Here is a 12,581-nt window from a genome sequence, read left to right on the forward strand (position 1 = left end):
TTGGTATTGCTTCGTTCAGTTACTATAGCCAGGATCTACGCTCGGACTAAACTCGTACAGTGTATGAGATGGATTATTAATGTAATACGATCCAGATATGATATTGCACTCGGTACGTATTGTTACCACAGGAAAAATTTCCACAGGTATATCTGCGTTGTGCAATTTGTTGGCAGCTAAAACTTGCGGTGAAAATCCTAATATTTTTCAATACTATCTTCAGGTTGAAAATCTATATCGTAGATACACTTTATTTCACACTTTAGTGTATTATTAGAGATTGTAACTTTAACGGTTTTACTCTTAGAACTTAGCTCTTTTTGCAAATACTCTTCAATGTCGGTAATCTCGTAAGATCCTGTTGGAATTTCAATTATTTGCTTTATACCGTCTACAGAATAATGAAACTTATTTCGACCTGGTTCGATATTCGGTATTGAATTCCAGGTACTGAGAGATATCAGAGCTAGAGAATAACTGTATCTAGAATCGAGTTCTATTGGAGGATTAATGTCCACGCTTAAACAGCTAGAACGACCTTTCAGTGTGAATGTCTGAGACATGACTGAGCGTGAAATTAAAACACATGTTCTTTTATAACATTTATTATTATAGAGAAAGGACAATGCAAGATGACCACAATTATAAGTATTATATGTTTGATACTGGTCGTAATTATAATATATTTTACATTTCTTGAAATATCTAACAATTTCTTTTGGTGGGTTTAAATTTCCACAACTATCAAAGATACAAAACTTTATCCCTTGTTTTTCTATATGCTACACAATGAGTTCCATCTCCTTCAATCTCGTCCAAATTTACAACACCACACTCGTTCGTTCTAGGTGTTTGTGGTAGGGTATTTCGCATAAATACTCCTCTGAAGTTGACAATTTTTAATTTCTTTACATATTTCTGTATATCTAGGTTAGACAAAGGTCGATTGGGTAGCTTTATTGGTAGTTTTTTGGCAATTGCTTCTGAAGAAATAATCCATATCCTGTCTTGTGTTTGGCAAAGTATAATCCGCTTCCTCTTTAACCCAACGCAATGGCTTCCATGGTTTTATTATGTCGTTGAGATTCCTTTAATTTATCTCTTGCCGCTCGGCTATCTTGAACAGCTTTAGCGACAGAGGCAGCACTTCCGGTAAGAGCTCCCAAAGCACTTAGGCCTGCGAAGAGCGGAATAAGAGGTAAAATTCCTCCGACTTTAGGTACTGGTATAACTCTAGGTACTTTAACTTTTCTTCTACCACCAGCTTGTTTAACACTCATGTGAGCTGCTCTCAGTGCTAGTTTAATATTATCCTTGAGGGTGCCATTACCATAATGTTTAATATATTACCTTTATTAACAATAAAGATTTGAGAGGGTTTTCGTTTTAACACCCATACCTGAAGCTTTTCGTTTTTGTTTTCATTGCGTTTGTAACAAGCCACGCAGCACTTTTTTCTCCGATATTAGAATACAAAGCTTTAACTCTTTCCCGCGCTTTTTCCTCCAACACTTTATCGGCTTGATGTCGTCGATTCAAATCCTTTTCTTTCGAGTATGCGATATCGTGCTCCTTACACGCTCGATCTAATTCGTTTATACCTGGATCTCCTCTAGCTAATCGTTTAGCAAGCTTTGTTCCCGGACCACAATACTGGTAACCAGGTAAATGAAGTTCAAATGGTAATTTATTGATAGCCCTATTTAAGAGACCTTTACCTTTTGACGTTCTCATTACAACTGAAGACGTGATCGAATAAACATCGTATATATGTGAAAAAAAATGAGAAAAGTTAAACAGAAAATCGATATTGATGTTTGTAATTTCGATATCGCACAGGGTGATGCTAGAAATCGACATAGCGATCTATTACCAAATACTATAAGGGCTATAATCTGTGGCCCTAGTAATTCAGGAAAAACTGATGTGATGTTAAGTCTTTTAACAGATCCAAACGGACTTCGGTTTGAGAACGTGTATGTTTACTCAAAGTCTCTCTTTCAAGACAAATACACATTTTTGCAACAGGTTTTGGATCGTATTAAAGATGTTAATTACTACGGATACAGTGATAACGATAGAGTTTATCCTAAAAAGTAAAAAAAAATTTATTGGATCCCGTAAACGCCAAACCCGACTCTGTGTTCATATTCGATGATGTAGCTTGTGAGAAACAAGATAAAATTAGAAATTATTTTTGCATGGGTCGTCACAATGCAATCGACTCGTTTTACCTCTGTCGGGACCTATTTCAAGAATCCCTAAACAATTGGTTCGAGATAATGCTAATATGTTGATACTTTTCAAGCAAGATGATACTAATCTTAGGCATGTGTATGATGATCACGTAAATACAGACATGTCGATAAACATGTTTAAGGATATATGTTGTTCACAGATATTTGGAAGAAAAATATGGATTTCTTGTTATTGTTAAAGACTGTGATATTCACAAAGGTCGTTACCGAAGCAGATTTAATACCTATATAATACCATAAACGTAGTTTAATGGTTAGTATGTAAGAGTCCTTGATCGAGGATACACCTAGTATCAAACGATCCGATTGTAACAGACCTGATTGAAACAGACCTGATTGAGACAGACCTGATTGAAACAGACTTGATTGAAACAGACCTGATTGAAACAGACCCGATTGTAACAGACCTGATTGAAACAGACCCGATTGTAACAGACCAGATTGAACGGACCTGATTGAACGGACCTGATTGGAACAGCCCTGATTGAAACAGATCGGGTTCAGGAAATGCCCTAAAATATTAACATAGATGAGCGAGAAGTTCAGAGAAAGATTATAAATGCTGCTAGACATATACGAAAAAAACATCTAGCCTTGAAATTAGAACGTGATGAGGGAGATGAAACTCTAAATAGAATATTGGGACCTATAACTATACCCTTAAATAAACTCGCAGACAGAACAATAAAGAACAAGGGAAGGGAAATTGTAAAGAGATGGAAGAATGTACCACCATGTCGATAAAGGAAACAGTAGCCAAAAACCACAGACACCCAGTTCTTAAAAGTATGTTGAATTCCAGCCGACTGAAATGATTGCGGAGAAGTCAGGAAACAGTGATAATGATGATGATGATAATGTTTTTATGGAAGTACAATCACTACAAGCATTTAAAGGGTAACGAAGATCTTCAAAGAAATCAATTCTAGAACAAACTGAAATGTACAAAGAGCTACTTGGATCAGTATCCAAATATAGCACATGAATTTATCGATAAGTACTTTATAGATTCCGATGAAATAGATCATACGTATAGTTTACAACATAATGCACCAACTGAAACTTGGAAAATGGGGACGGAAAAAGTGGATTTTCTTCAAAATGGTGATATACCAGTAGGCGATTCTATTTACAAAGGAAATCGTGGTTTATATGAATTGTTATTTATTTCTAAAGGAAACCTATGCACTTTACTGAAAACGATAGAGTTCAATTTCAGAAAATATTGGAAACAAACCAACGTTCACAAAAGAGATTTTAGTCCATTGGGACAATTGAGAGGTTGTAAATCTGTGAAATATAGGGATTTCGTTAAACCATTGATTACAGCTGCATCTTCGGCTTCGCTTGAAGGTTCAAGACTTAGGCATTCATCAACCAGCAATATAGCACAGAAAATCCCTAAAACCAGATCGCAAACTAAATCTGGATCCGCACTACTTAAAGGTATAATGAAACCTAAAAGATATATTTATTATGATTGGCGTCAACTTGAGTTGGTGGATAGATTAAGTAAACTGGATGCCTCTCAAACAGCAGGAAACGGAAACCATACAAATGAAATAATGAGTATTCTTGAAGAATTGTTAGAACTAGGTGTAGTTGAACCTATAAATAAAGTGTTATACTAGATATTTAGGCATTATTATTTCAACCATGAACAAGTTCGGATGGTCTTTATCTTCCAAGCGAAGGTTAGTGTACCCTCAACCTCAATTTTTCCACACACCTGAAGGAGATTATGATTTTGAAAATCGAAAAATAACTAATGTTGAAGACCCTACAGAAGAGAGCGATGTATCGACTAAACGATATACTGATGAGCTAGTAGGGAAAGTCCGCGAAGAGATAAAATTTCAAGCTCGTTCTATGGAAACAATAAACGCATTTAACAGTGTTCTTGCCGAAAGATTAGAAGCGTTAGAGATAGACTTGCAGGAGACGTTTTCAAAATTTCCAACACGTCTAACGGATATGGATAAGAAATTTGGAACTTTAGAGGATGAGATAGTCAAGAAACTGCATATAGATCTTGATATGCTGGAAAGTGCGATAAAGAATTATACAGATACAGTGATTGAAAAATCCAATAAGGTTAAACGTCTAGAACTGGATAGTATCAATTCTAAACTATCAAACATTGAGCATGATATACAGAACATTGATACGGATATAGCAGCACAATATCAGAGAGAGCTTGATTCGTTTAAGACAACAACAAACCAGAAAATAGACGATTTATCAAACCAGTTTGGGTGATGTTAAAGGTGTCCTTGAAGATTTATTATTAAGTAAAAAAATTCTAACCCAAAAGATAAAATATAAATACATATACCAGCACTATTTCGTTAGACAAAGCGATGGGTCCTAGAGAGCAAGTCGTTAGGGAACTTCATAAACCCGCTCGTATTAAATTCAATAGACGAAGATTTATTCAGTATGGTTTAGACGATACTTTTGCCACTGATCTTGCTCAATTAGATCAATATTCTCGAGAGAATAAGGGCTATAAATATATCTTGGTTGTGATTGATTTTTTCCAAATATCTATGGACAAAACCTGTAAAATCAAAATCTGCACCAGACATTACTAAGGCCATGGAAATCATATTGAAATCATGGAAACAGAATTCACCAAAAGTTGGTGTCGGATAATGGCAAAGAGTATTACAACAGTCAGTTTCAAAATTTGATGAGAAAAAATACAAGATCAACACTACAATTACTTTTAGTCCTTTGAAAGCCTCTATAGCTGAACGTGTAATTCGCACTATTAAGGGAAAATTGTTTAGATCGTTTACGTTGAATGGGAACCATAAATTGCTGGAATTACTAAATAAAGTTACAGAAGACTATAACGATACGAAACACAGAACCATTGGAATGAAACCGAAGAATGTGGATAGTAATAGTGAGAAGAAACTACTAGATGGCGTTTATAGTCATATTAAGGTGGCGGGAAAATCAAAATTTAAAGTTGGCGATACCGTTAGAATCCTCAAAACAAGAAACATCTTTTTTGAAAAGGATATACGCCAAATTGGACCACTGAGCTTTTCACAGAAATTATCTAAAGTACAAAGGAAATTACAAACCCTGTAAACGCATTACCTTTTTAGAAGATTATCAGGGTAATCCCATCTGACGGTGGATTTTACGAGAGAAAATTACAGAAAACTAAACAACCCTGAAATCATCTTGTAGAGCAAAGTGTTGAAAAGAGAAGGAAATAAAATTCTAGTCAAGTGGTTGGGATTCGACAAATCACATAATAGTTGGATTGATAAAAGTAAAGACATTGTCTAAACCTCTTCAGTATTCAAAATGCATTCATTGTATAAGGAGTGTAATTTCCACTGTTTAAGTCATCAACATAAAATCAGTGTTGTGTAGAATTAGAACCTGGAATTCAGCTTGTTAGGTGTGCTTTTAAAAATCAGATGGAAATCTTATGGGATAACCTCTAGATCACATTCAGACAATATTATCCTATATTTAGATGCTCTTAAAGATGCTATTGTACGTTTACTTCAGGAACATATATCGATTCATACCTCCATCAAATTCAATATGGAATTATTTTGTTCCTATATATTAGGATCTGAAACGAGAGAAGATATTAAATCGTTTAATTCCCGATATGATGTTGTTTGTGAAAATACAAATCTGGATGAAGTATTCAACGAGTTTAAACAAGTCTTAGTGACGAAATCTGGTGCTTTCAAGGAAAGAGATAGCGGCTGGTCGTTACGTAAGATTCTATTTTAGGAGTGAATATAAACAAGTTTAAACAAAATAAATTAGTTTGGTGGTGGTGGTAGGGGAAGGAAATAAAACGTATACGATCGATTAGTAATCGTCAAGAGACCGGTTTGTGCGTATGTCGAGATGGAAGCACTAGACATAACCTCAAATTAATCATGTTCCTCACCAGATTATTTCGAGTATCTAAACAGTATGGTTTTACAGAAGTAATATATAAAATCAAGAAAAACATAGATTGTTGGCTGAAACGTGTTATCCCACAAAGAACTTTGATATTGTTGCTGGAATAAGTATCGCGAGAGGTTTGATACCTACAGTTAAAATTGTGAACAAATTATTCAACCTACACAATGAACTAATGATAATATCTTTTGACGATACCGATTGGTTCGAGTTTTTGAACATTACATCATCATTTATTTTGGTACCTGACAATGAGAAAATGGAAAAAACTGTTCAAGCCCTATCTGAAAATTTCACCGTTAAAGCAAGCAAATTCCTGGAAGAGTGGATAATTACAGTGATGTGCTTGGATGTACCGTTTTGTTTCACCATGGAAGACATTCGATTAATTTTAAATCAAAAAGTTTATTGTTAGTATAGGTTAGAGTTACTTGTAAAATTAGACTTAAGACCTTTTTACGATAATCTTTTACATTATATTAGAGCTTGTAATGTCTCTGAAGAAAGTGACAGAGAAATTAAAAAATATTGTTATTTAATGTTTGTGAATTATGCATATTATATGTTGGAATTTCTAGAAATTAATCAAAATAAACTCAAAAATGATTTTCAACTCATATGTGTATTTATCTCTTTTGAATAAATGTATAGAAATAATAATTTAACGCTTTATTCTTTAGTATTATTTAAACACTTGAAGAGTAAATATGTGTAAAAGGAGAAATATGTCTACCGAAGATATAAATTTTTTACTAGAGAAACGTTTGGCTAATTTACAACAGTTAAAGGAGACTTATAAAATTTTTACGAGAGAGAAACAGTATATGTTTTAGAAACTTCTAGAATTGAGAGATCCCATGGAAACCCTTCTAAATGATTTGTTTGGATGACTCATCCTACGATATACGCATAATTTTTAAAATCAAGAGTTTATTGCTAATAATTATAGGTTAGAGTTACTTGTAAAAATAACACCTTGTAACTGTTGTGAATAAATGTATAAATAATAATTTAACGTTTATTCTTGGTATTATTTAACCACTTGAAAAGTAAACATGTATTTGGATTTGGCAAAATATACTACAGAGGAGTTAAAAGCACTGTCTGTAGAATTTCTAGCAGAGCATATTAGCCCTTATACGCTTTTAAATATATGGTCTCGACTTCCTATCGAATACAAAGAAATAATTTCTATTTGCAAACACAATTGCCATGTTTTATTCACTACAACAGACCTGATCAAGTGACTTATATTGACGGTCCTCCCCCTTCTCAAGCAAGATGCCGGGATTGTTTATATTCTCTCCGTCAACATAGCTAAACAGTCATTCAGTATTCAGACATGGCGGCGTTAAGTTCCGCTTTTATTATATTTGCCGTTATATTGCAAAATACATTCTATATAAATAAACCGAAGATGTTATTGGAAACTTTCATTTATGTTTATTTAAAAATAATGATTCTACAACGAAGTGTAAATGGCCAGAATCTTGGCAGAGATTGGAATATAGCAATAACGGATCGGTGGAAGTTTTCAAACGTCCATTATCGGAAGAAGAGACTAGGAATAAGACAGACATAAAATATAAAATAGGGGTAATCTTTTCAAATAGAAGTGTTGGAGATCAATCTGATTGGCAGATGTTACCCATCAATTTTAACGATAGTTCAACTATGAAAAATCAGACGTGTAAAAAGGACAAGGAAAACCACAATGATTTCATATATAGTTCTATTTTTGTATATAATTGATACAGTTTATATCATCTGCTATAATAGTATTTAGTACCTGCGCCAAAATATCAAAAAGTAAATGTATTGCATACTTTAAATAAATATTAAAAATTTGTATTTTGTTTTCATTAACTTTACCCTGTATATAATAGGTATGACGTAAGACAGATTAACTTTTGACGTTTAATAGATGACGTAAAACAGGTTTGACATGCCGAAGCATTTTGACGTTTGACGTTTGACATATGACGTAAGACAGGTTTGACAGATGACGTAAGACAGGTTTGACATATGACGTAAGACAGGTTTGACAGATGACAGGTTTGATGTTTGACATTTGACGTTTGGCAGGTTTGACAGATGATGTAAGACAAGTTTGACGTTTGACATATGACGTTTGACGTTTGACAGATGACAAGTTTGACGTTTGACGTTTGACATATGACGTTTGACGTTTGACAGATGACAAGTTTGACGTTTGACGTTTGACATATGACGTTTGACGTTTGACAGCTCCCCTCCTCCTCGCGCCTGCGCCGTGTTCCTCCTCCTCGCGCCTGCGCTGTACCCCCACTCCTCGCGCATGCGCCGTGCGCTCTGCTCCACTGCTCCACTGATGCAGAATCGGCCTTCTACCTCTACTCACACTCAACTCGCCCACCATGTAGAGCGGATACACGAGCCCCAAGGCCACAAACCATGACCATAGGCTAGATAATAGCCATAGATCGAAACAAAATAAAAAAACGAATGACAATATGACAATCAAACAAACTCAAAAGACTTACAGAAAACTGTAAAGTCAAAAATCACAAAATGTCAAACACGACACTGCTCAAAGCCAGACTCAAAAAATCACAATTGCCAAACCTGAAAGAGTAAACTGTAGAGATAAATGCAGAATAGCAGGCTAAACTAAACTATACATATGGGACTAAAATGATGAAATTGTCTCTATGACAACTCATCAGGCAAAACAAAACCAACAAATATCTCACTGACAGTTATTCTAAACCAAAAGATTGGTGTAATTGCTCGCGAAACAATAATACCTGGACTAAAGAAACAGAAAACTAATAAAACAGAGCAATCATCATCTCGCTATGCACGCCGCTAAAAAACTCAGTGCATCTGCACATTCTATACAGACACTGCCAAAATTCACAAAAACTAAACATTATAAGATGTCCCCAAGACAAAATATCTCACAATACAAAAGATCTAAACCCTGGCCTGCAAGTGTCATCCATCTCTCCAAATAAACAGAGAAAACTAGAACTCCAACTGAACTCAAACTATTGACGCTTTTTGACACAGATATAGTTCTTCGGAAACTTTGCATTCGCTATCAGATCTAGTAAAAACTATTAAAGCCTGGCAACAGAATCCGAAAACAGAAATGTCAAACGTCAATCCTCCATAAACTTGAGTCATAAGCGCTAAATCGCTCAAATAACTCAAAAACAATCATCATGTCAAATGATGACAACACGTTAATGACCTTGGACGTCTCCAAAAAAAATCATTAACAACCAAAATGTTCACAGTAGCCTCCTGCTAACTGTAAACCATAAATACGACAAATGCTCCCGCATATGTCGTCTGCAACACTGCAAAAAATTTAACGTCCTCCTGACATTAAATCTCTAAACGGTAAATGTCTGTATGAAAAGTTATTCAGCAACTATCACGCCCAACAGGAACAAATTACCAAACGATTCCTTTGACACATTACATAGACGGCTGCCAAAGGAAAACAAAACGATACCTCACGTATCAAATATGATAAGTCACCCTCGTCATACACTCAAAAAACTCAAAGGATACACTCCCTGTATCAACATAACAGTCCTAGTATAACTGTCGTGACAACCAAAAAAACTTAAAATGTACCTAAAGTACTAAACAGGACAGTCTAACAACTGTCGATAGTAATTGACAACACTGAAGGTTCAGATGATGAAACATAGTAAATGCGATACTAAATAATAAAAAATTGGCATAAAAAAACATTGGCATAGAAACCTGAAAGTAAACTAAACAATAAACGAGATGAGATTAACTCTAACGTACATAAAAATAACCCTAAATGCAAGTTTAGCAGCTCGCCCTAACAGTTATCGATAACCACAAAACTTATGCAAAATTAATTTGCAATCAATTAATCAACAAAAACAAAATCAAAATGGTCAAATTGTGACCACCCAGTATGATAAAATTTCCAAAATTATCAAAGTAATCTCAATTAAGTATAACGTTCAAAATTTATATCAAATTTCAAACACCTAGAGATATAAAACAAAATCAAAGTCAGAGGAATTTAATGCTTGTTCACCCTGTATGGGAAAATACACGCAAAGAATGTCTGTAAATATAAAGTTTCAAACTTTATCAAATGTCAAACACCTTGAAATTTAAAAAATTTCAAAGTCACAAAAAAAGTATTGACCACCCTGTATAAGGAAGTCCCAACAATAGATAAACTTTCAAGTTTATCTACCAAGAAAAAAAATTTTAAACTATTAAAAATTTTTAACACAAAACAAAATTCAGATCCAAGCATTAAATTTTGACCACCCTGTATACCAGGTTCAAAAATATATCAAAACACACAGCTGTCCCAATTCCATAGACCCAAATAATAATAAATAGAAATATCAAAAATAAGAAAGAGAATAAAAACTTCAGTCTTAAATCGTACCAAGAAAAACTGCAACTGTTTCCTCCCCTGTATCATGCCAAATAAAATTAAACTACAAAAATTAATTTAAGAAAAATAATCAGGAAAATTGTCAGACTCCAATTGAAATTAACATTACAAATTAAAAATACAAAAAAGAGACTGAATAATATAGTGTCGAATTAAGGGCTGTTTTATTTTCTCGAGGCCCCACGTTGGGCGCCAAATTAAGTGACAACACATGCTATATAATGCATAGCGTTTTTAAACAACTACCACTGCAAACAGCAGCTTTTCATCGCAGAGCAGTCGTGGATAAGGAATTATTTTAGTAGTAATCAATAATAATAAACAAAGATATATAGATATTGGAGCGCCAGACATGTACAGAGAAAGAAAACACAGTTGCATAATACTTAAAACTAATGGCTATATTTATTCGTGATAAATTCTGATGAGTAAATAGCATTGTACAATTAATATAATTATTATAGTGGTTACTTGTTGAGTAAAACTATATATGTAAAATAATATTAAATACGTTCCTATGAAAGACTATAAAGAAATACAATGCGTGTAACGTTATAGAAAATATAGGAAAAGTAGCATTACTTTATTTAAATTGGTAAAATTTATACGGTGTTATATCAGATGTGTTGCAACCTGTAGATTCTAGAATCTATCTCGTTATTCATCTGTTAGTATAGCGTAATAATAATGTCTATAGAAAGTAATACTATTACAATGCGTGATATTATGAAATCTAAAATCTAAATCACACTTTTATTACTGCATCGACATAAATATCCTTAATAATCTAACCACTAAATATTGTTAGATTTTTCGTATATTATATATATATTTTCGTACCAAAATAAGGAGGCTCCAGTTTCAGGTCTGTAACCTGACTGACCCAGACTCCTTTTCCCACCAAAAATATGCCTTCCTCATCAATACTCGTGAACGTCGCCAGACGGACCTAATCACTTTTTATAAACAATAACACATCGTATCAATTTCAAACCATGCCGCATTTACCTACTTAAAAATGGTCTCGTGATAAATAAATCTAACACGGCCAAACTGACAACATTCCGCTCTCGGAATGCATTTTTCAACAGATACGTAAAGTATTGATAAATCAATAAAATCATGCTTTTCAGAAGAGAGACATCACGTATTTTATTAGATACCAAACAAAACATATAAGCACCGTATGTCTTCGTCAGTTCAGGGACGGCCTCGAAACCAAAAACTAAATTATAGGCACCATTAGCCAACTTCATGTCAGTTCAGAAGGGACCTCGAAGCAAAAACTAAATTATGAGCACCGTGTAACTGCGTCAGTTCAGGGACGGCCTCGTAAACCAAAATCTAAATTATAGGCACCGTGTAACTACGTCCAGTTCAGGGACGGCCTCGAAGCACAAATTAAATTATGAACACCGTATAACTCCGGGAGTTCAGTGACGGCCTCTAAACACAAACTTAATTATGAGCACCGTATAACTCTGGGAGTTCAGTGACGGCCTCTAAACACAAACTAAATTATGAGCACCGTATAACTCTGGGAGTTCAGTGACGGCCTCTAAACACAAACTTAATTATGAGCACCGTATAACTCTGGGAGTTCAGGGACGGCCTCTAAACACAAACTTAATTATGAGCACCGTATAACTCTGGGAGTTCAGTGACGGCCTCTAAACTCAAACTTAATTATGAGCACCGTATAACTCTGGGAGTTCAGGGACGGTCTCGAAACACAAACTTAATTATGAGCACCGTATAACTGGGGAGTTCAGTGACGGCCTCTAAACACAAACTTAATTATGAGCACCGTATAACTCTGGGAGTTCAGGGACGGTCTCGAAACACAAACTTAATTATGAGCACCGTATAACTCTGGGAGTTCAGTGACGGTCTCGAAACACAAACATAATTATGAGCACCGTATAACTCCG

The sequence above is a fragment of the Sitophilus oryzae genome, unplaced genomic scaffold (assembly GCF_002938485.1).
Source record: "Sitophilus oryzae breed Bouriz unplaced genomic scaffold, Soryzae_2.0 scaffold_980_pilon_pilon, whole genome shotgun sequence".
Taxonomy (NCBI): Eukaryota; Metazoa; Arthropoda; class Insecta; order Coleoptera; family Curculionidae; genus Sitophilus; species Sitophilus oryzae.